At 38.2% G+C, this 25,951-nt stretch overlaps 1 protein-coding gene across 2 annotated transcripts in view; it reads left to right on the top strand.

The window, feature by feature from the left end:
- SMPD3 (sphingomyelin phosphodiesterase 3) overlaps positions 1-25,951 on the top strand; it is a 139,816-nt gene that overhangs the window by 7,279 nt on the left and 106,586 nt on the right. Inside the window, exon 1 of one of the 2 annotated variants that reach the window (XM_026102096.2) lies at positions 22,139-22,209. The exons of the other annotated variant lie outside the window; for it this stretch is intronic. The gene's annotated coding sequence lies outside the window, so the exon portion shown is untranslated. Of the gene's footprint in view, positions 1-22,138; positions 22,210-25,951 lie in introns of those variants that run through there. 2 annotated transcript variants of the gene reach the window in all.

Here is a 25,951-nt window from a genome sequence, read left to right as displayed (position 1 = left end):
TTGAAAAAGCTAGGTCAAGTTTCATTTTTGTTCATTGTCTGAACTTTGCCTTCACTAGTTCTAAAGAAGATAAAAACCCAGAGGTCAAGGAAGTGCTCAATATTCAATGGTCTTTAGCATGTACATTCTGCAAATACTCATGGTCTCCAAAAACACTTTCTCCTAAAATAAAGAGTTTGAAAAGTGATCATTCTATGTGGCTGCTGGTCTTCTAGGTCTTTGAAATGCCTCTTTGAAAAGGGTATAATAGTACCTTTTTAAGTAGGAAGCAATTTTCTTCCTTTCACTTTATTGTCTAATGCTAACAGTCAGTCTTTCACCTGACTAATTAACATTTCCACAGCAAAGAGAAAGCAAGGACTCCTCAACACCAATCTAAGTTATATTTCTGGACACTGTTCACCATTGTTGCACAGGACTTAATTCTCAAAGCCAGTCACTGATGTGTCACTGGGGAAATGGAGCAATATAAAAGGTTCAGTGTTTGCATAGCACTACTTCAAGTGTACTAAAACTGAAGCTGTACATTTGTTTTTACAGTTCCCTGTGCAAAATCAGAATACTTGTCATATAATTATCAATTTTTCCCAACTTTATACTGTGCAAGTACTATAAGGGCCTGAGTAACAATGTGCTACACTATATGTAGGAGTTGGTTATCACCTAGTTTACTGTATTACATATGAGTATTGCACCCATGCCCAGTCAGTTGTGTTTGGATCCATGCAAAAAGTCACTTGATAAAAATAGCAAAGAATTTATGTTTGAGGTGACAGATGAAGAATATAGTGTCCAGACCACTCTTACTGTTCTATCTACCCACCTTAGTACTTGTCAGTTACCAGCACAGATTATGGAGAGTTTCCTATCACATCATATCTGCATAAACAAGTGTTTACTCTGCTGGATCTACATGCAAGCTTGGGTTGTTCACTAATCTTCAACTTAACTCTAAGTTTTTTTCCAAAACAACCCATGTTTTCAAGAATTCTAGCTATTTATGAGGTTAAGATTTCTGATGTTTGCAGCAGATAAGTTTTCTTGACTTTTCCATGCAAGCTGCATGCATTCTAAACATTGAACTGACTGCAAACTTACCATTACTATTAAAGAACATGAAAATTTGTTAGATATTATATACTTGAGTACTAAACTAGAGGCCAAAATGGCTCATGTTAAAATAAATGGCTGTTTATAAAACATGCAAGTTCAAATTCAGAGAGCTTGTCTATACAAGTAGATGTCAGCATGTTGTTTTAGTCATGCATTTATAGCACTGAATACTTAATTAAAATCTCATTTTTCCAGAGCTATGTAATAAGTCACATGAAACTCCTCCCATGATAGAAATTCATGAACTACATAGCTGAACCATTTTTAATTGAAAGATTCTTACACAAAAGCTTGGACCAGAGCTTTACAACAGCTTATCAGCCACAGGACTGCTACTAAACATTTCAGTCAACTCCAATGAATTATCTAGAAAATTCCAATTCTTATCTTTCATTAAGAATGAAAGGTGATATAGATACTAAAGTCTGTGGCAAACCCATCATTTTGTTCTTTCCCATCTATATTGGGATACAGGTATGGCAGAAGTTAGATTTTACCCCAAGCTTGTGTACCCTTTATTCTAAGCAGCTATTCACTTTCATATGGTATGACTTGCTTTAATTTCCTCTTTGTTGAAAGTGAGGCTAGTCACTCTATTCCTTTGACTCATTCAAACATCAATAAAGCTGTGTTGGAAAGGGAGGTAAAAAAATCCCTGAGCTCCATTAGGATTAACTGCAAAGAGACTAGTAGAAAGATTCCTAATCACACTCTTCAAGAAGTAGTGGCAATTTTGTTTCTCCCTTTGCTAAGCAATCACAGAATGGAGGAAATATGCAGAGTTTAACCACTGTCTGGTAAGAGATTTATTACTTCAAAACATTTAGCAGCTCAAGTGAGGGGCTGCAGCTTTCTGTATAGATTACTGCACCCTTCTTGTATTGCTAAACAGGAGTGTTTAGTGCTGGTGTCAAAAACAATGAGAAGTTCCCTCTCAGTGAGGAGCAGCTAGTGAGATGAAGATACATTATAACAGTCAACATGCCCTGAAACACTTCAAAGCTCAGAGACTGGAAGTAAAACGATTTAGATCGTGACTCCTCCGCACAGTTGCTTGCTTCTGTGGAGTCAATGCTGCATGGCTGTACAAATCAGACTGGAGTTTCACAGCAGTTTCTACAGGAAGTACTTAGTCCAGCACAACACTCAACTCCATGGATGATCCTGCTGGCAGAAGGATAAGATAAGGAGAATCTAGAAAATAGGACATGAGGAAGATCCTGTTTATCTAAACTAACAAACTGGCAGAGACCAATGAAAATATAAGTTCTGATCATTTAATACTTCTATATGGCCTGCAATTTGGTAGTAACCCTATTCAGAGGCAAAGTGTATTACTCCAGTGACATTTAAGGAAGTATTGTGTTCTCTAGTCCACACAAGTGAGAGATAAGGAAGGATTCACACCGTGGTGCAATCCCTCAGTGCCTCTTTCAGAGAAATACTGACAGTGCCAATAACCCATCCCTGGGCTTAAGGATACATGCTTGGCTGGATACATGCTGGGGATAGGGAGGCTTGCACTTCCACAGAGCTTTAAGCTGCATGCACCCTTCAAACATGCCAAGACAACACAGGAGTAAAGATTACTGCCTAGTCTAAAATTAGCAGTTCCTACGTTGGTTTCCCAGGGCTAGAAACAACCTTGCTCCCACAAAGGTGGTAGAACCACCAAAAAAGAAAGCCTGCCCTGATAAGGGGCAGCTATATAGATTCTAGATGCTGCCAGGGTATCAGTTATAAGTTTTCCTTTGAAAGAATGATTTAGTATGGAAATGAAGTATGAGAATTTGGCTACCACAGACTGGCAGACTTAAATCTAGCTCTCTCTTGCTGTAAATGAATGGGGAGATCTTGGGTATGCACTAAGTTTATCATTTCAGCTTCCTTGTTAAGCTAATAATCTTCAGATAAGAATAACAGGAATAGGTTTGAGCTCTGTAAAAGCCAAAGCAGCCTTCTGATCACTTCAGCTTAACATTTTCTTCTTGAAGTGCTTCACAAGGATACAGTAGTGTCTAAGGCATGTAAGGGGAAATGCACAGTCACAGCATTACCTACTTCATTGAAGAAAAGTATATTGAAGCCTTTAATGAAGGTTACCTCTGACATACAGTAGAACTAAAGCTGATGTACAGATTTGGCATTTAATAAACTGCCTTCATTTTCTTCCTACAAAAGAAGGCCATAGAACACAACAGAAGTCAACCCATAGGTGCAGACTATTGCCTTATAGATCAGTGTGTCAGCAGGAAGTAAGCATTACCCTATGTAGTCTTAGAAAGTCAATATAGTAAATGTTCACACACTTACCTGAGACTCTACAAGTAACTTACTACAGATATGAAGGCTTCATCTCTGCCAGCTGATATGACAGACAATTTCATTATTTCACAGTTGTACAGTCCTTCAAGTTTAGGTTATACACCAGCCTTACAGATCTTGCACACCAAATAACTCTCCTACAGAAAATCTAAGCATAGTCATAAGAAACAATAAGCTATGCTTCCACTCAGGCCAAACATTCTCACAGACCTTGATGCTTTTTACTATTATTTTCTTGACACAAAGAAATTGCAAGTGTCACAGCAGAGAAGTAAAAGAAGAAGTTTTAGTTTAACTGTGTAAAATAACCATTTCCATTCACTTCTTCACCTGGTGGCCTGCCACCAGCTTCCAAATGCCTACAACTCTTAGAAAAGGATCCATAACATTCACAAAGAAAGCCCTCCTTTGTGTGATCTCATTTGCAAATTTATGCATTTCCTTCCCAGAGAAGCTAGGAAAATCCTGACAGATGGAAGAACCAGTAGATGCTTGAGCCTTGGAAAGACTGCATGTTAACTCTATGTCAAGCAGAGATCACAGCTCTGATTTCATAGTCTGCCTTTCAAAGACCTATTTTAAATAACGCTGCAGAGCCCAGCTTCAGATTTCCTCATTCAGAACCTACTTATATGCTGTCTTTATGTCTTTGCCACAGCACACAAGTTATATCTACCACTCCTTTTGATAGAATATGGAATTACTTTATCTGACCTTGTTGCAGAACTCAAAGTAAACTAAACAGCCTGCCTTTTAGAAAAGGTGAAAAGGACTAATAATAGGCTCTAAAAAGTGATGTTCCTATTACTTTAGAATGTTGCAGATGAGCACTTCATGTCTTGGCAACTGGTAGTGTGACCTACTCAAATGGTTTTTACACTGTATTCTAATTATAGATTTGCATTTTATTAAAACTGATGAAGCTAAAGCTGTATCTTTCATGCTGGAAATATTAACAGTGTGAACTTAATAAAAACTTAACTTTTGCAAGTACATTGGTTCCAATTTCAACTGGTTTGTTGGCAGGAATCCCCTTTGGTTACTGAGGTTAAAGCACAAAATTTAAGTCTTGTAAGGCCTAATGATTTTTAGGCACAAGGAATTGAGATTCCTTTTAGTATCTAGGGTGCTAAGCAGCAACTACCTCTTCCAGGGCCCACAATGTAGATGTCTTTTGTTTGCTCTAAAAGCATCCTTCCCATCACATTGTGGTAACCAGTGAACTTGTTACAGGAGAAAGTAAAACTGTTTGTTTCCAGCACACTAAGTGAACATCTGCATTACATTCATCTAACAGTGTTATTCCTCAGTCTTCCTGGGACAATGCTTAATTTGAACCCAGGCTACAGAGAACAGCCCAGTAACAAGCTTACTTCACAAGCTTCTGTCTGCAGCCTTCTCAGGTTTGACTACTTGCTCGTATTAGAATGATATAAACATTTCCACTTGACTAGAAGAGAAGTCAGTTGAAACCAATTCACAATTGCGCAGACCATCGGGCAGTCTCAACTTCTTCAGCATCTCAAGATACCTTATCGTAAAGCTTTTGATGACTACATTTGAACTTCGCTTAAAGTTGTTCTGAAGACAGCTTCTGTGGCCTCACACACTAGCCCTGCACCACCTTCAGTTTGAGAACCACTGCCCTTGGGCTAGAAAGTTAGCTTGCCTGAGAGAAGAGAAATTAATTTTTTACGCTTATTCTTCCATGGTGCTGTCTTATTCTTTTACTTTCTGTAAGATAGCACAAAAAGGCCTGGTCAATGCCAGAAAGACTACACTGTGCAACAGGCTTTTCCATACAACTGCAATTATACTGTCGTAAGTTCTATTACCAATACAGTATTACACTTTCTATTCTATCTACACTTACTATTACAGCTTTCACTTCCTAGTCCAGAACAGACTAACCTAATACAAACATACATCCACTAGTGTAGCAAAAGCACAACAGGAGATTTGCTGCCATGGTTTAGTTAAGAAGCAAACCTTCCCTCATACAGAGGGACAGTCCCTCAGAGGTATTGAATGATAGGTCTAAGTTCACCCAAGAGGTCGTGAGCACAGTGGGGAATAAAATCCAGTCTGTCAACTGTTAGCCCTGTAAGCACATGCAGCTTTAACATTAAAAAGAACATGTATGAGACACCCTTAAAAGATGACAAACAGTAACATTCAATATGTAAAGCAGCATCCCAGGAATTTTAATCTCCTGGGGCCTTCTTCATGAGGACAGCTGCCAGTTGCAGATGCTTAGCTGACTGGCATTGGCAATAGACAATATTAGAATGCAGCCATGAAAGCAGCAGTGAGCTTGAGAAACGCCCATCAACATACATAACAAAAAGCTGATATGCCCCTATCTTTATCAAAATTATCATCTGTGTGGCTCATTTCTACCTGTGAACATTTTAAACCACTACTTGGTGGTAGTATAACACTCTAAACACTGTCTAAATGAGCCTTAGCTATTGGCAGATTATGAAATACATATAGTGTAAGAAAACAAACTGCTTCTATAATAAGTAAGGGATACTATACATTTGGGGCTTCCAAAAGCAGTTCTGGAACCAGGCCTCACTGGCTTATAAGCAAATAAGACTTCTCACACAGAGACCTCTAGATTGTTTAGCAGTTTGCCTTGCAGTTTAGGGGCTGGCATATCTATTTTATAATAGGGATACTTCTATAAAGAAATTGTTATCCAAGTTCTTGATGATAAAGATGTCAATCTTAAGTTTGAGGAGCTATTACGTAGCTTGTATACTATCTGAAAATATTTAGATGGCTCTTCCAGGGATTTCAAAGATTGCAGTTACAGAAAACCATCCAGTTACCATGCCATTATGTTTGGCAACTGATCATTCTGCAATAAAACAAGTGCCTGTATCTGACAACTTTGAATTACTGTTTATAGAAACATTTATTTACATGCTCAACATTGCGTTATTTCCCCACCATCACCACTGCTAGGAACAAATGGGACACCAAGACCACGACCAATAAGAAAAACTATTTGTGCTAAGAACAGTCTTTAAAATGATATTTAAGTGTTACTACCATAGTAGTTACAGCACAACAGTAAATATAAGGCAGTCAGCAACAAGACTGGACTAGACTGTCCTTCCATTTAGACATGTACATTCCACACATGATTCAGAGGTAGGCTAGGCTGTCACACTGGAGAAAGTTACTACTTCAGAAGAAGTGAAGTGATAGACAAACAAGTTGAAGAACCACCTGGATACAGGAGGAGGCTGAAGAAAGCAGCCTTCAGTGACAAGGATGGAATAGAAGATTGAAATACAGGATATTTATGTGCAGCAGTTGTTTTAAAAGCTTTTGAACAAAGAATTAACAGCTGATGCTGTACTCACTAGGACTTGCATCTAGTCTGAGAAGAGCTGTTAAGAGAGTGAGCCAGAAAGACAGATGGCTGGTGAAGGAACTGACACTGCAAGAGCTAGAACATTCAGTAGAGAGGAAAAACAAAAGCTTTATCCATGAAAGAACTGCTGCCAAGTGCATAAACGAATGAGAGGAACCATGAGATTTGAACAGCTTCAGCACATCAAATTTCTACAGAACTGCAAGCAATGTATGAGGCCCCAAGACTGGCAGTTAAGTATCACTGCAAAGCAAAGAGACAATAGAATTATTAAAAGGTCAAGGATCACTTGAAACCCCCCCCCCCCCCCAAAACAGCAAGTAGTTCAAAGACAAATGATTTCAAAGGTGAAAATACTCAGTAGACATAAGCACTGAAAAGATAAACCCATCACCTAGAATTAATCTGTAAAATGCTAGCTCCTGTTTTTCAGTATAAAAACTGGTATCAGAAGCTAAATCTGGGAGGAAAACAAGAAAAAAAAATCAGATTTAAAGTCTTTCCAAGAAGAAAATTTGTAAGTCAGAGTTAAAGGAAATATTTTCCACAATATTTGTATTTCTCACTGCTACAGATCTGCTTTCAGCAAATTCAGACATTCATAAGCACAGGAAGGGGAGGAAACAATACAGGCATCTTAAGATGCACCTAGTATTTGGAACTGTTTCCATGTTTCCAAATACTACTTTTAGTACAATTTAGTTATTTCCACATTTACCAAAAACCTCTGGAAAGTTTGGCCATAGACATTCTTGAAAATAAAGTAATTTAGATGGGGGTGAGAAGGGGATGCAGAGACAAGCAGTTTAGGAATTTGATTTTGTACACAGAGGGAGCTGTGTTGAAGCATCACAAAAATTCATCTCAATAAGTTTTAATAGCACTTGACACCATCATAAGAAAGGTTAGTTCTGACAAAAGTGGAGATGTATAGCAATACCTGGAATCAGCATCTAAAAGCATTTCTACATTGACTATTGGTTAGCCAATTCATTTTTTTTTAATACTTCTCCTGTTCTCCATAACTGGCAGGAATGGAGGAAAGCTGCATCTTTCTTTTGAATTCTGTGAAGCTGTCCATGAATTTAAAGTTAATTACCAAACAAATACACTGCAGTACATCCTGTTTTCCTTAAAGATATCCAAACTGTATGATAGTAAAACTGTCAAAGGTGTCTAGTTAAAAGGAGCTTCCATTCTGGAGATAGCACTTTCAACATTAAAGTATGTTGAGAAGTTACCACTACTGTAAAGAAAAAAAATAATGGCTGTGACAGAGACAACTTGAATATTAGAAATCCTGTCAAGTTTATTACAGAATAAGATTCTTTCTGGTATTCAGATAATTAAATTACTTTCCAAGGTACACAAAAGTTTAATACACAGGCCAGGGAGTCTAATTAAATAATAGTATGGGATGGTACCAAAAGATTATAGATCACAAATGCAAAAAGCCAACATAATTTAAGTTACCCATTCCAGACTTTTGAATACATAAAATAGGTTTAAACAAACCACTAATGTAACAAGCATGAAAATCAACATTGGAATGAAAAAGTTAGATCAGCTAATAAAAACTAAGTAGTTTTACATTTTTGGGGAAAACAGTACAAGAGTCATTGGAAAGGCCATAGAAGACTACTACAAGTAAGTCACTTTAAAGAGACAGATAGTACAGGTCTTAGTTGGATGAAACTAGTCTCTGAAAGCTACAGAGAACTTGGGTATCAATGGGAAACCTCTTCCACCAAGGAGGAACAGGGTCACAGAGCCTAGTGGTAGTCATTCCTTCAGAAGACACATACATACATTATCAGAAGTTAATATACTTTCACAGCTTTTCCCCTCCTCTTCAGGCCACATCAAGTTTCTCTCTCCTAGTCTTTTGTGGCAGCCCAGCCCTGCAAGAAGGCAGCAGCACTGGGTACCACCAGTGAGGGGGCAGGAGGTCATCTCTGCTACAGAGAGATATCAGGCGGGAGGCAAGGAGCTGACAAAATAAACAGAAGGCTGAACAGGTAACATGAGCAGCTCTTCTATATTCCAGAGAGAATTACCACCTCTCCCATGCAGCACACATCCCCCTCAATGCCAGGCTTGTGCTCAGGCAATCCTCTTGCTCCACACCTCAGCCACTTCCCAGTGCAGGAACTGGTACAGCAGGGCTAGCAGCTCACAAGCCAACCAGGCCTTTTGACTTTAGTTGATTATTAAGAATAAGTTTTGCACTCCTTACTGAAGGCACCAAGATAGGTGCATCTTTTCCCCCCCAGCTTAATACAGACTAAACTGTGACATTAGGGGTTCACTACACAGCACTGGAAAGATACAGGTAAGGTAAAGCAGAGCTGCTTCTCACAAGGGCACTGACATTTCACTTCTGTCATTAACATTAGATACCTCCAAACAAATATAACATTTAGAGGAGTAATACACAGTTTATATTTCACCTAGGGAACTCCAAGCAATGCCTCATCCTCCACCAAAGCTAGCAGGAAGGTGGCCACACAGGAGGAGCCTCTGCCTCCCCCCTGCCGGCACCACACCCAGCCCCTCCCACTGACCAAGGGGCCAGCACCCGCTCCACCCAGCTCTTACCACCAAGACATACCGACTAGCTCTCACAGCTGCAGCCTTCAAAACATCCCATTAGGCTAAAGAGGCTTTACTGGGTAAAACAGCCAAGCTACAGCAGTCCCAAACTCAGCCAGCTCCTCAGGATCCGGACAAACATTCTTCCCAAACTGCCCCACAGCACCAACCACCACCATCTTGTTCCCCCTTCTGCCGCCCGGTCACTATACAGCCCACACTCGCCTCTGGTTGGTGCTCTCCAGCCGTGTCTCCGCCTCTGCTGTGGAGCAGCCAATCAGAGCGGGGGCAGCGGGCTCTCCACTGCCACACCTGGTGGCAGGTGAGGGCGCCATTACAGCTGCCTGGGGGTGGGTGAGGCCTAGGTCGGTTTGTAAACGTGCCGTTCCCTCACAAGTGGTAAGGTGGTGGGTGGCTGCCAAAAACGGCTTCCTTTTGCTCACCTGTCTTTTGGTCTTATCGGGCTGGCTTTGTAGGAGAAGAGAAAGAAAGAAAGAAAGAGGGGGAAAAAAACCCTTTAGGAGTGCAGGCTGTGGGGTGGCTGAGGGAGAGGGGTGGGAGGGCATGGAGGTGCGAGGAGGGTCGGTGAGTGGGAAGGCTGTGGCCTGCTGTTGCCAGGTACAGAGTGTGGATATACCTTTGCAAAGCTCCTTTAGTACTGCTAGGCAGTGAGGAGTGGAGGTATTTTGATGGTAGTAGCTTTTTTTAAATAGTTAAATGTTTTTATTAAAGTATTTGTTGTTTTGCTAAACAGAGTGCTCTTTTAGTGGAGTGATCCTGTAAACACTGAGGCTTTGGTTTTTGTTGGTCTGCAGCTCCTTACACAGCACTGTGGCAAGATGCAGTTGCTGCTGCCTAGTTACTGTGTTGAGAGGGAAGGTCTGAGGCAGAGCCGGTGCCCATCTGCAGTGCTTCTCATGAATGAGCCCTTCTTGCAAAACATGCAGTTAGTCAAGGGGAACAATAGATGACTACAGTTAACTAAGCCTCACAGGGCAGGATCTTTCTGCAGGATTTACTGAAAAGTGAATGAAGCAAGCACAGTTCTCCTCCCCCGGTTAAATGGCAGAACTGCAAGTCGGGTAAGCGCTCTGATTCTTGCGAGCGGCTGGGGTGGAGCACCATGTCTGGGGTGGGTCATGAAACTGTATCAGGTTTTGTCCAGAAAGAGGATTTTGGGAACTTGGGATCAAATTGATTAATTATTCTGTGTTGTGTTTGCTCAGGGGACAGGAAGAAAGCATTAAATTACACCCACTTGAAGTAACTTGCTAATGAATAACTTAATTATACACTAGGGTATTAGAAGGATTTTACATCCATGAAGTCCCTGATGTTTTCTTTTGTCTCATAAGAATCACCTATGCTTAGACAGACTAGAATTAACATCCACTCTTTTAAAAGTGCATCTTTGTAAATGAAGTAAAGAGAGGTTACATTAAGAAAATAGCAGGTTTAAATTTTCAAGGAGGATGGTAGCAGTAAAAAAAAAAAAAAAAACCAACAAATTGGAATTGATGTCATGCACATCTTCCAAAGGCAAGAGTTGCTTAACACATGCTTGGAGACTTGTGCTTATAGCTCTGATCACCGCATGCAAAGAAATCTAATGTTTCTACTTTTTCTGTAGGGCAGTTCAGCTAACTAATGGAAACTGACTTTATAGTTTAGTAACTGCATGGAATTGCCAAAGGTGTCATTTCAGTTTCACGTTTGGATATAAAGGTGCAAGCGATTATTGTACTGCTAAATCCTTGAAGTGGAAAAAAGAAATGAAACCCCCCAATAACAAACAACTTTTATTGATATCTTTGGGACCAAGGGTTGTGCTGAAGACAGAACTTTAGTCTTGGTATTCCATTTTTTATATGAAAGTTCAAAGATGTGAAAGCTTCAGAATGCTTAACAGTTTCTTTAGTAAGTGATTCCTGGAGTGTGTGTTAAAGGTAAGTGATGCCATCATAGTGCATTTAAGAGAGCATAGTCATTTGTCATTTTGGCAAAACGCTGTATAAATCTACCAGCTGGATAAATTTTGTTGTTTGTTTGTTGTTTTGTAACTTTGTTGTTGTAATTCTTGCCTGTGTCTTGTAAACTCAGTTTCATTTATATATTCAGCTTGATTTGGTTGCAGGAAAAGAAAGGTGTGAGGGATTGCTGCATTTTCTTTCAGACTGGCTCTAGTCTACTGTCGTTAGCAACAGGCTAGGCTGACATCCGTGTGGAAGTGGCAAAAGACGTGTTCAGTTCTGTCTCAGAAGGAATAATACATAAATAAAAGAGGGGCTAAAACCAGAACTGATCCATGGACAGTGCCAGTAAATATAGTAGTAGTAATAAGCTTTGTCATTTAAATTAGATCTTATTCACTCCGTTCCAGTGTGACTCATGTCTTACTCCTCCCCTGATAGACCTGCATATAGTGTCAAGAGTCCCCAAAAGCTTTAGTGGCTGCAGTGCTGGTTTTGAGCCTGTGAAATCATGTTTTTCAGAGCTTGGAGCCAAGTTTTCAAGTACTTGGCATCTATAATTGGGGACAGATTTTCAAAAGAGGCTAGCACTGGTTGTGCTGAGCTCTCGTGAAGAATTGTCCATTTTGATTTTTTGCAAACTGAATTGATCTCTTGAAAATGTGGTCCTGATAGCAAAGCGTGACATTCTTCATACTCAGTGATGGCTGTAATAACAAATACACAGAAGTTCAATAGAGCAACCCCACAGTTCACTGTCCCAAAGCTGCCACCCTGCACGGAATAAGACAGGATGTGCTCCAGTACGTGCAGGCAATCATTTTCTAGGCTGAGAATAAACTTAACATTGAAGGTAACTTTCTTGTTTTGCTGTCTCCATTCTGGCTATGTGCTTATGTAGAGTATAAACTTTTGTGAAAGGAAGGCTGCGTGTTATGACTGTGCAATGTTTTGTGTGTGTTTGGGGAACTATAGGTGTGAAATGCTTAAATTGTAAAATTTACATAAGTTACCAATAATATTGTGAGTTCTGAGATACCACCACTGCTTCTAGAGTTGTACTGCCTTCTGCTTAGAGGTTGGGATAGATATTTCGTCTTTGATTCCCTTTCACTGTAATCAGTGTTGAAATGCCTACTGAGTTTGATTTAACAGTGTTCAGTCCTGTATTAAAACAGTTGCAGCACAAACAGAATTAATGGTTTGTATTGGAAAAAAATTATTTCAATCAGCCATCTTTTTATTGGCAGAGCTGTTACACAGTAGTAAAATTGATTCGTGTAGTCTTCCTGGCTAGTTACTGCAGATACAGACTCTTTAGAAGATTTCTAGTTCTGTTTTTGAATAATTCTTTTGATTTGAAATCAATTTAGTTATCCACTCGTATGATATGTTAGCCTTGTCTTCGATCCCTTCAAAATCTCTAGCTGATAGATATTGAACAGTTAATAAGTTTTACATGGGCTTTCTGTGCTGAGAACTTCTTAGAGGTTAGTTTGAATTTATGAGAGAGACTTGCTGTAGTTACGTAAATTGTGTATAAGGATTTGCCATTTTACTTTGATGAGAACACCAATGATAATTATGAATTTGCAAAGTCCTTGTAAATGGATTCCTAAGTAATTTTCATGCCAAGTCAAACCACAGATAGTTTCCTTAATTTGAGATAAATTTCTCTTATTTAGTTTGCAGTCCCATGCACTTTGCAATGCTTTGCTAATGAATAGAAGCTTTGCACCATGTGTTCATTCTCCTAAGTGGGAAGGTAGTGTTAAATTCATTGTAGAATTTTCTAGTTTGTTTACATATTTCTTAGAAGCTGAAAAATAAATACTGATCAACTTTACTTGAGAAACAAGGATTTGTTATGGAAAAAGGTAAATCCTCTATGTTTTAAATGCAGAGGATGTTAACATGGCTGTCTTGTAGTAATTTAGTGTGCCTTTACACAGAACTTTTTAATTTTTCTTTGTACATAGTCTCTATCAGTTGATGCCAGCATAAATCCTGTGGAAATGTACTATTGTTGCAACTGAAGAATCAAACCCATATTTTTCTGTGGACTTGAGAGGGGAAAATAAATTTCCCTGCAATGAATTAAAAAGATTTCTTGGTAATAGTATGGCAATATAAAAGACAAAGCAAATCAAAATAGATCTGTATTTTTGCATGCTTTTTAGTTTAAATATGGACTGCAAATAATCCAGATTAATCAGATTATAATACCGTAATTCTTACCTAGATGGCATGGAATACCCGTACATATGCTAGTGGTGTGCTTATGGATTAGCTGAATGAACCTCAGAAAAACATACAAAAATAAACTCAAAATGGCTGCATTTAAGCCAATAACTGTTGGTTCAGTAAAGTTCAGAAACATTTGAATAAAGTTGATAAGGACAAAAAAAAAAAAAAAGGTTTTAAGATGAGTACATTAGCGACCTTTCATAAAATAGTTGCTTATAGGAACTCAGGACCGAAGTAGAAATCTGGGAAGTCATTCTTTTTCTAGTCTGCCAGTGTTAGCTGGGACAAATTCTAGGCTTTCTAGAAAAGTAGTAAGTTAGAATAGTGCAATGATTCTGCAGATAGTTTTGTCTGTTCCTCCCCCCACCCCCATCATGAACAGAACTGCCCATGAACACTACCACTGGTCTGTCAACTCAAGGTCCTTCCGCTCTGCTTCATGCCCTGTCCCTGGTGGAATAGGGACTGCATTAAACTTGCAACCTCCTGGCTGCAATGATGTGAGAATATTCTGTTTTGTTAGTGTCGAGTGCATACAAGTTTCATCTGAAGGCTTTTGATTTGAGGAGTATTTTCGTGTTCCCTGTTAGTGTGGATGCAAAGTTCTCGAATTTTAGTTGTCCTTCTGCTGTTGCATACATGTGTACTAATAAAGTACTAATAATTTAGTATTTGTGTTTATCACTACGTGTGTGTTGTTGTGTACACATGTACTATGTGTCCTATGTACTATGAAGACAAAGTGAAATTTAGATTTTGAAGTTTTTATAATCAGTTCTATTTTGCAGCTGCTAATGAGTTTCTCTGCTTTTTTTTTTTCTATATGTAGAACTCAAACACTAAGCTTTCTGTGCCCAGCTTATACGTATTCTGTAGATCAGTGAAAGCTGTTTTCCCAGTCACATTGTTGGGCAATGGCCCTTCTTCTCCATCTTTTGTAGTATATGCACAGTTGTCATAGTTCTTTGTGGTGAATACACATCTTTGTGGGGAAGGGGAATGTTTTTTATATTTTTCCTCTTTCATCACAAAGACTGAGAATATTCAAAATTGTTGTTGTAAAAATCTATTGCATAAGGCTACAGAAATTTCACAGAAATCACAAGCTTATTTTGGACAAAGAATACTTGATGTGCTTCTGATGAGGGTCAGCTTCTTTTGTCACTTTCAGAGGAAGGGATGGGAGGAACAACTTATCTTTGTTTTACATCTGTAGCTTATTCCCTTGAAGGTCTTTCTGGGAATGAAGATTTAATTTGTTGAGGTTAATATACTGAATCTGATTCAGCTCACACCTCACTGACATTGTGAGCCCATTATGGCATTATTACTCCACAATTACAGGCATAAAGATAAGAAGTGGCCTTATAATGCCGGGTGCATGCCCAGTGCCGTGTGGCAAGAATTTTAAATGAACAAAGCAAAAAAACCCAACACTGATATCTGAAAGGCAACTTCTACGAGAAGGCTATTTTTTATAAGTGGCTACCCAGCATAATCACAAAAAATGCTAGTGTTAAACATTACTGTGCCATCACCTGTTCATCCAGGCTGTGGACTGGAATTGTAGCAAATGCAGATATCTACAATCTGTGATTAAATGTACCATGTAACATTTGTACTGAAATAAGGCCAAGCAGTTAGATATAGTAATCTTTATTTAATTTATTTGTGTAATGTCTAAGCTACACTTTTTACAAAATCTTACATGGAAGCCTATTTTTGGTTTTAGTGTGTAAAGTGATTTCAGTTTTATAAATGAAATGTTTAGTATCAAATTATTTATTTATGCTATAAAAATCACAAATATTTACTGGCACTGGTATAAAATCAATGTAATAGTTTTCTGTGATTTAAGACATTGGAAACTTTGCCTTCCCAAAATGTCCTTTTTCTTGCGTAAGCAGAAGTTTGTGAGACTTTGTGGGATTTACAGGATACATTTTTAAAGAAATCCCTGCCTGCTCAACAGTTATTTCACTGTGACCATCCTGAATGTGCCACAGTTAACTAAAAGGATTAGAAGAAGAAGGATAATAATTGTGAATAGGGGCCAGAGTCCACATAAATGAAATGTTTAGTATAAAATGATTTTCATTAGATATCAAGTGAGTACTTCCATTTTGAAGAAAAAACAGACACAGGACAGGTGGCCAGAGAAAATTGAATAAAGCTGAGCAGCAGAGAAATATCTTTTTGGTATGGTATAATCAAGAAGAGTGAAATCTAAGAAAAATGGCAGAAGCAGAGGCAAAACTGCACATTCCCCTCAGAAAGGGTATATCAAACTTGAGAAATGCTGGGTAATTTTTACAGAGTAAGGAATCCCATGCAATATGAATAGTAAGACTGTCAACTTACAGAATAGGAAGTAATAGCCAGTCTCATCTTAGATAGTCCTTTGACCCTTTTTACCAGTTTATCTCCAAATAACCACATAAAACTTTTTGACTATAGTGCCAAAAAGTCATGCTAACACACAGCGTAGGGCTTATAACTCTTCAGTTTACTTAGTAAGTTGTCAGCTATAGTGACCTGCCATGATACAATACAGTATTTTGGGGATGCAGTTCTGTGCTCGGTTTTAAGATGATCCAAATCTGTGCTGCTACAGATAGTTCTTAGCTAGGTTAGTTCCTTTAGTTCACTGTACAGGACTGCTTGAGGTGCTAGTATCAGTACGAGGGATATGGTGGGAATGCATGAATGTACCCGTTTTGGTGGCTGCGCAGGCTCACTTTGGCTGAGTTAAACTTTCTGCATTCATATGAAAAATGGACTTGCGGCTTGCACGTAGTTACTTCTTGCTATTTGGAGTAGTTTATTAAATTATGCAATGTCATCTTGCATTTAAATCTTTTCAGTATTCTGCTCTGGTTTGTTTTAAAACTGGAAAAATTCACTTAAGTCTTCTAGGTACTATGGAGACAATGCTGATGTCAGTAATGTTTTCATTGGGGGCCTGGAAAAGGGAAACAGATGGTTGCAGTAACTGTTGAATAGGGTTGGGTTTTGGTGCATAACATAGAGCAACGGAGTGCAGTACAGAATTGCTGAGCTAGTAATGAGTGTGGTGGATAGCTGGGAAATAGTAGAGCTTGCACAGAGGCAGAGATTGTTAGTTTACCCCCAATACTATGTTAATGAAGCTCTGCTTGTTTGTGTCCTGCTGTGTCCACACAGGGCTGAGCTGCACCATATGGATGAATTACCTTGAACTGATGCCAGCTCAGGTGTCTGCATTATTGGCAGCTGTTTGTAATTGGACCAGATTAACCTGTCTGTTCAACTCTGGCTTTTCTTCTGTCCCAGTATATAATGAATATCTTTCTGATACTTGAGTTGTCCTGACCCTTATAGATATTTATCTTCAAAGTGGCTCTTCAACACATGGGGCTTTTATAAGAACTGAGTTGCCTGGGATAGAGATGGGACAGAGGTGGCTTGAAGTGCTGATGATGATGGGGGGGGGGGGGCGGGCGGGAAAATGCTTGTTTGTTTGTTAGGGTTTTTTTTGGCATTGAACTCTTGGATGATGTTAAATGTTTCTTCTCTTTGTGGACCTTGCCATTATTACCTTGCCACAGTGTCTTGCACTGAACTGGGACAAAACCAGGAACTGAACCAAAAAAAGGCTTTCCAAGTCTCATGCTTCAATTTCTCCCTCACTCTGAGAGAAACCTCCTCCTCTATGAATATTGAATCCCATTTTGCAAAACTCTCCACTAAGGTGGTTTGCTTGGTTCTCGAGTTAGTCAGTATGCATGGTTTCCCTGCACTCCTCTTAAGCGTACTTGTGGCAGGACCTATCTAGCTCCTTCCAAACAAAGCTGCTCAGTTGTGCTCCGTTCTGCCTCATCCATTGCCTTACTTGCTTTACTGTTTATTCTTAACTCTAAATGAGCAGTCAAGGTGTCTTGATTGCTTATTTACCAGACTTTCTAACAAGCTTCTTTTTGTTTTACCCTCCTTTGTGCTTAGAAGTTGCCTCTAAACATCCCTTGAGGGTCACCTTCCTATCAAATCTATCCTTTTAAAACTCTCATCTGCTGTGATATCTATAAAGCCTCTACAGTGATTAAACAGTGCTTATCATGGTGTTCTGAATCATCTTGTTACTTGTACTTTCCAGTCTCTCTCTGCTGTTGTCTAAAAATAAAATGAAAGACTCTGTAAGCTCTTCAGTGCGGAGACACTCTTTCTGTACAGGTGTTTATCACAGCAGGACCTGGGAATTCAGGCAGAGTCTTGTAATACCAGCTAAATTTAAATAATGAATGAGATTTTGGGGTAGGTTTCCTCTCCGTTCATTTCCATATTGGCTTCTGCATCTGTTTGTTCATATCACTAACAAAAAGTGTTTGTGTGAGGCCTCTGTTCATTATTATAGCAGTATTCCTTTGCATGGACCTTCTCTCTCTACCCTTATTCTGGATATTTTACTGTAAAAAAAGAGAAGATAAAAAAATAAGTAGGCTTCTTACAGAGTGACAGGCATGAATAGGTTCAAGACAAAACCATTAATAGTTTACGTGTAGTATAAGTTAATCTGAATATACAGTTTGGGAATTATATGTTGCTTTGTGAATGAGTGAAAGCACAACCCTGACTGGAATGATAGTTGAAGAACCAGTAGCATTTACAGTGGGTAGAATGGGCCATGTGACAAAATGATTCTGTGCTCCAAAGCTACAGCTGTTCTGTAAGTTTTGACGTCCAGAATTCAAGATAAGAAGATCCTGAGAATTTCTGCATTTGCCTGGCTCAGACTGAAAGCTAGGGAAAAAGTAGTTTGCCTTTTATGCGTTCTGTCAGCTATAACAATGCAAACCAAGGAAAGTGTCATCTCCCTAGAGTCTCTTTTCAGACAGAAGTACTGTAGGGCAACAGTGAATTTCAAAAGAAATTCACATTTGGAAAAAGCAGTGTTTTGCATATAAATGTTTCTAATGGAGCTATGAACATTAGTCTTGTGCTCTATTACTTTGAAAGATGCCAAGTGACTCCCCATAGCTTTTAGTGATTCAAGACTTGAAGTGTTATTTGTTTTAATTTGTAATATTTGCCTTATGAAATATTAAATAATCCCATGGCATCAAAAAGCACTACTAGGTCTTTAAGACTGTACAAAAAACATTGCTCTTAGGTTGCTAATCGATAGCTTATGTAAACCACAATCAACAGAGAAAAATGCTAAAATACTGGTTTGCTAAATACAAATATCTGCAGTAAATAGATTAAAATTCACGAAAAATAGATACTTATACTTGTTTTGTTGCCCTGATCAGAAGTTCAAAAACAAAATTGTACTTTAGGGTCCCAAATAAGTGGCTTAGTTTTTAAAATTTACCCTTAGTTTTTCCACAGTTTATCTTCTGTCATTAGCATTTGGGCCTATGCAGCATATAATGCGAGTTTATCTCTGCAGCCATGCAGAGCAGATTCCCTGACTTTTATTTATTTATTTATTTATTTAAAGAGAATTGAGGTTCATGTAGTTGCTGTAGCCGTAGAAGAAAAAAGTATTTCAAGGGTTGTCAATATTAAGTCTGTTAAATCAGTGTTAAATTAAAAGAATGTAAGACCTTTTGTCTGCAATTTCGCAGTGGAAATTACTGAATGTTTTAATTGTCCATCTTCCTGTAATAGCCATCCCAAACTTTACCCACAACGTTCTCATCACAAAAATCAAAGTAGTGCTGAGATTGCACTGCCACATGCAACTGGAATGAAATGTTTATTTTTCTGGAAATTTCAGAAGTGTAGACAAGGTGAGTTTGTGCATAGGTTTTACCAATCAAGGAATTATTTTAGTGTTTGTGTTAGTTTTTTCAAATCCCACTGTTTGGAAAAGTTACTCTAGTATTTTGTTTAGCAAAGCAGGAAAAAATGATAACCTGGACCTGGACTTATGCTATACTGAAGCTTTGTTACAGGTATTGAAGCCTGAAGGAGTGAAGTGTGTAGGTGAAATTGGTGGTATTAATTGTTTTTTAGGCTTGGACTGTGATATGTCTTAGTTTTTATAGTAAATGGCAACTGACAGTTAGATGTAGAATAGTTGTGATTGACCATACTCCATTACATATTTTTAAATAACCTGTGTTGCAAAGTTAAATGAATTATGTATATCTATCTTTCCATGGTGTTTCCAAGGTGAAAAGTAGTCATTATAGAAAAGGTTGTTTGTGTTATGGGCAAAACCAGATTACAGGTGAAATATGACAAAAACAGGTAATTTTCAGGTGAGAGTGAAGCCTCAGCGAAATATCGCCCTGCATTTAATGAACATCTTCTAAATGTTCAAATAAATAAACTGCTTGTGGACACTGAAGGTCTTCTGGCATTTTTTATGGCACATATCCTAGAAGTAGAATGCTTATAGTCCTAGTACTTTCTTATTCCCTGTTGAATTGCAATATTTCATTTCTTTATAATTAATTTTCATATAACAAGTGTGTGTTAAACAGCTGTTGAGTTCCATGTTAGGAAAACTATGATTATGCTATTGCCCCAAACTAATGTAAGATCTATCATGTAAGATCTATCATGCAATCATGTAATGCTTATTTGGGGGCATCACCTGTGAGTGTAAACAAACCCCCAGATTTTGCAGAGTACGTTTGTTTCATCTAAATAGAGTTAGACTATCCCATCGCTGGAATTACAGCTAGTTTGCAAAAGCATTGGTGGAGGAGCAAAGAAAGGAAAGGAGACATCCAGAGGGGAGTCAGCTGCAATATTTACTATTAACTGAATTAATCGATTGATCAATTAATTGATTAACATATTAAAAATGTCATACTCCTAAAGCCTTTCAGGCTCAAATGAGATCAGAGAATCTCTCAAATGAGATCATGAGATCTCTCCATTGGACACATAGAGTAGTCTTGGACCCTGAAGTCGAACTGTTTCATATATTGAAAAAACCAAGAATTAAAAATTTCATGTGACCATCATTCACAAATGGCAAACAAATTAGCTGATCTGGGAAGAGAAAATCTTTAAGTGTTATAGATAGGAGCCAGTAGCATGAACGTGCAATAACGTTTTTTCACTGCATAAACATGCTGTAGGTTGTAGTATTCTTGAAGTGTCCTTGTGTAAACTTCCTATTTATGCACCAGGTAAATAGCCCACTCCTATAAAGCAGGTCAAAAGAAGACTTGACAATCTTCTATGTGCTCTCAAGCCTGGCTTTGAGGGCCAGGATGGTCTTTACATCTTGTCATGATTTGTTGCAGAGTGGTGGGGAGAGAGAGAGTGATCTTTCTCAATAGACTATTTCAGTCTGGGATTTTGAGAATTTGTGTTTTCTCAGGGGCATAGTGTGGATGAAACTCCCTGGTCCTGCTGAAGATTTCAATAGCATCTTTGTACACTGCCACATATGAGGCTGCAGAGGATCAGATATGATTCCTTGCAAAAGGCTGTTCTTTGGTTTAAGAGTTATGTATTCAAGGAGTATATTAATAGCCTTTGTAGGAATGATTGTACTGCTAGTTGAACTTAGAATCCTTGTCAACTCTGACAAATGAGTATTTGAAATAATGTTTGAAGTCTGCCTACTAACTTGAAAATGAAATGTCCCTCTGAATGAAAATACAGCCTGCTAATTCTAGTTACAAATATACTTCCATGTATATGGCAGTTTTTCCCAGGGGAAAAAAAGATGTGCAGCTAGTGCCAACTTTATAACCAGATGGTTTTGTTTACATTTTAGTGAAGATATTTAGAGTTCATTGAGATATGATGTAACTTTCTGAAGTAGTGAATGATGCTTTCAAGTTCATATTGTGCTTGGATGCATCCTTCAGGCATATCTACCTTATTTTTCACGTGATGAAACCTGGATCACTTAAAGCAGCATAAAATTCACAATCTAACCTATTTTTCAAATAGAATTCTCATCTTGATGTCTTGTCTCTGTTCTGCGCATGTTGCCTGGAGTAACTTATGACAAAATACAGTGGGTCCTAATGAATGGACATGTTTTCTATAGGTTGTTTTCTAGGAGTCTGGGAAATCCCGACAACAAATAGTTTCACTTCTTGGGCATACTCGTAACCTGAATGTATATGTCCTAACAGATTTTTTCCAGCTACAGTTTTTCACTGGAAATAAACTTGTAAAATTTCAGTCACTCAGGAATCTGTGGCACTTCTTGCAACAGCAAGGGGTTGAGTAACTCTAATGAAAAGCATTAATTGCTTTCTTCAGTCTATTTTTGTTTGCTATTAGAATGTGCTGTAGCGATGTTGGCGTTTTTATAAGTATTGTGCTTAGCTATTCTTTTTCCTGCGATAGCTGGGTTCCAGTGGAGACTGAAGATGATTTTGCCTGAAGACAGACCAGTTTCTGACATGGCTTGCATCAATTAGCACTTATTTTTCTAGTGTTTGGTAGCCAACAGTGGCTAGTAGCTAGCTAAAAAATAGCCTGGAATCCTTTGGGGTGGCAGTGGTGGTCTAAAACTAAGATTCTTATTTCAAGGTTTAATGCAAGTCTGAAGCTGGAGAAAGTGAATCTGCGGGATAAGATGGACGGGCAGTCCTGAACTACTTCAGCACGCAGGTACTGCAGGAACATCTGCTTTGCCATATGCAACTTGTTTATCCAAAGTAGAGTTTCATTTGGTTGGGTTTCTCTCCTGGGCTGTTTTGATGACTTTTTTTATATGAAGCTCTAAATAAAGGAAATTACAAAGTTGCATCTGATCTAAGTCTGCCCTTAGCTTTCACAGTGTCAATGGCAAATAGCTAATGAGAACCTGTGTGTAAGCTGGCTTTCAGAACCAGGATTTATGAAAGATGAAAGGTCACAAATACTTTGTAAAATTATTTGTTGTTAGCTATTTTTGTGGCCACTAAGATTTAGGTGTCTTTTGAAATGTCTGTGGCTCTCCAGTGAAATTGGGAGCTTCACTTTATGTAACAAATCTCTTTAATGCTCTTTATCAAGAAATTTGAGAGACAATACCAAATACCATAGAGAGGGGGAAGAGAGCACGTGGGGCAATAAGACATATGTTTGGTTTTTAATAGAGAGCTCCTTTTACTTACAGTTATTTGACAAGATTAAATTGTTATTGTTTATTTACAGAAACTATCATAGTGAATATCCCTAATGGTTTAGCTTTTTGATGCCTATGATATTTAACTTAGTATTTGCAGTATTTTTATTAAAAATTGATATTATTGCTGATAAGAGTAGATCATCAGTATATGCTTTCCTGAAAAGGTAGGTGGCAAATATTTGCCTTTGGGTATCAGTTGCAGGTAGCTTTTGTGTTGTGTTTCAGTAACCTATTAAGGTTCTTGTTTTGGAGCTTGCTGGAAAATTGCACTAACTTCAGTGTTTAAAGTGTTTTGACGTCAAGCTATTTGACAGGCTTTAATTGGCATAACACATTTTTTCATGGCTAGGATCAGTTCCTGCTACAGGCTAAGTAGCTACTTAAATTCTTTTGCATCCTGAAATGTGTACATATCAATTATGTTTCTGTCTTTGATATTTGTTCTTTGAAGGGCTGTGAGCATGAAGCAGTTGTGTATTCAAAAAAAGGCTAATGGGACTTCTGGTTTTTAAGCTCTGTTTTCTCCCATATTCCCCAGAAGAAAGGATTTGAATGACAGCAAAAATAGTATAAACAAGAATCGAGAGAGTTGCAGGAAGATAAACACATGCCTAATGCATGTTTTAAGGTGTCTAGGTAGTTGTATTGAATTCTGGAAAGATTCATTCAGTAAGCAACTCTTCTTATATAAACATTTAATAATCTTCAAGGTGAGGCATAATGATATGGGAGTGAAGAGTCAATTGGGCCAGCACTCTTTTTGAAACAGTTCCTCTTTTAGAGTTGCATTTGGATGGTTAAATCCTGTCTTATTTTTTTGCCCCCCCAGTCGACTCCATAATCTCAAAACCCATCAACACAACAGAAAAGCATTAACTCTTCAGAAGAATATCATTGGCTTTAGAACGTGCCCTGAAATCTGTTTTTTGTTCTTTACTCTGTATGCATTTTCTGAGTCTGAAAAGAACTCAGTGGGATTGGTCTTATTTCCTTCGGTCTCCATTTCTCTAAAACAAACCAACAGTGTTCAGCTTAATTTAAAGTTCTTATGGACTTGTGGTTTTGTTTTTAAGAGAGAAAATGGCTGACATGATTTGTTTGTCCTATGTTGGGTTTTGGGGTGGTGGTGGTGGTGGGGAATTTAGTTAAAGCTCTCTCCCAAACATTTCGCCTTCAACGGTTTTTGGCCACTGATCATCACCTTTCCTATCCTTCCCTCTTTACTGTTGGACACTGAAAAAGAAAAAAATAGGATAGCATTAAAATTGTCCTTTCTGGCTTTAATGTCTTCGGTGTACTGGTTTACCATCAGAAACTCAGGTATTTTCAAGTGTCAAATCTTCAGGTGATTACTTTTCCTTGAGACATATTTTACCTTTTCTCACCTTAATGGTGACATCTCGTGGAACTGGCAGCTGTCTAGTTACTGTTCAGTCTGTCTCTGTGTAAAGTAGTCGAATTCACATGAGAACTTCCTGTTTCTGATCCCTGTTTCCGATAGCGTTCTGCATAGCATGCTTTCTTTTCGTTAGTAAATCCTGTTTGAAAGATTCTGCTGGTTTCACAAATGAGTTCTGCTCTACTGTTCGCAATTTCTCATTTTCTTTTGCTATAAATCTGACGTCTGAAAAAAGCTATTGTTTTTTCAGACTGAGGCAAAATGTTTGATCCCTTCAGCTTTTTTCCCTCTCATCTTTGTCGGGAGCTTTCATTCTTACTCTTAGAAGGACTGAGTTTCCTTGGTGTGGAAAAACAGTAGATTTTAATTAAAAAAAATTTTTTTTAGGTGAAATTCACATAATTTATACTGTCTTTGTATTTAACTGTGGTTCCAGAAAGCACTGACGAGGTTTAGCGGATTGAACATAAGATTAAGGAGTTGGGAGGTCTGGATTCTTTCCCTGATGTCATCACATATTTTCTTTGTATGACATTTTGAAATCTTATTCCTTGCTGCCTTTAGAAATACTGAAGAATAATCTGTGAAAAATGTGCCAATTTATGAATAGAAATTGTATGCATTGTTTAGCTTTATTTTTAAGTATTTGAGTTGTACGATGCCTTGTGCTGTGCTTCTATATGGAAAGTCCAAAAGAAGAATACTGTTAACTGCCATTTCTTACTATAAATATAATGCCCTTATTTAAATGCTCAGGTGTTTATCTGTTTGTGTGAAGTGTTTTTCCACAGTTCAGTTAAAATTCTAAAACTGGCACGGATTAATTAGTACAGCTGACCTTTACTGCTAGTAACTTCAAGAGGACAAGGTTGAGGACAAGTGCTGTGGGAAAAAGTGTAAAATAGAATAGTTGAAGGTAGTTTCAAAGGCCAGGGAAACATGCAAGTTACACTTCTGCGGGGGGTATTATTCAGTCGTCTAGCTTTATGCAGCTACAGTGCAGACACATTTAGTACACAAGATCTGAGCTGATCATCTGTACAGTTTCTATAGTCAGTGGAAAGACAAAAGCTCTGTTAGTATGCAGTTAATTTTATCTTTGTAAATCTGAGTGGAAATAGCTACTCTGCTTTTCAGAGATCAGAGCGATCTGCCCTGCTATGTCTGTAAAATTTCTTGGATATGTTTATAGGGGAAGAAGAGCACAATGCATTTGGCTGTGTTTTATATCACTTCAGATGGCGTTTAAACTACATATTTATGTCCTGAGTATGCTTAAACATAGAACAGATTCGTTTTGAGTAAGTTTTGTGCAAAGTCTAATCACTTGTAAGGGCTTGCATTTACAAACATGTAACGCAGGTAAACGACTGTCACTTTTTCACAGAGTCGAGAGGCCAGCAAGAGGTGTTTGTTCTATCAAGCACAGAATGCCATTCTTTCATTTTAAAATGGGAGCATTTGGTTATTGACTGTCCGTATTTACCTGTGCTTCTGTGATGGCAGGCGGATGCTGATGTGTTGTATTGCTAATGCCAGTGCTTGTGCTAAGGGCAACAACAAGTTAAATCAGTCAGAATTGAAAGGAAATACAAACAAACAAAATATCTAGGGAATGAGAGCATTGTAGTATTGCTAAGAGGCCAAAGCAGACATACGATTTCTGATATAAATAATAAGAAAAGTTGTGGTTTCCAAACAGTTAGTTACTCTGGTATTGTTCTGCTGAGGTGAACTGTGATAGAAAGTGCAAAATACTAAAGAAATTAGTGATTTATGAATCCTTAGAGACTGATACCTGTCAGGTTATGAAATACTGAAATTTTGCTGGAATGATGGTA

Source organism: Dromaius novaehollandiae, chromosome 13 (assembly GCF_036370855.1).
Source record: "Dromaius novaehollandiae isolate bDroNov1 chromosome 13, bDroNov1.hap1, whole genome shotgun sequence".
Classification (NCBI taxonomy): domain Eukaryota; kingdom Metazoa; phylum Chordata; class Aves; order Casuariiformes; family Dromaiidae; genus Dromaius; species Dromaius novaehollandiae.
This window is presented reverse-complemented; position numbering and strand designations above follow the sequence as displayed.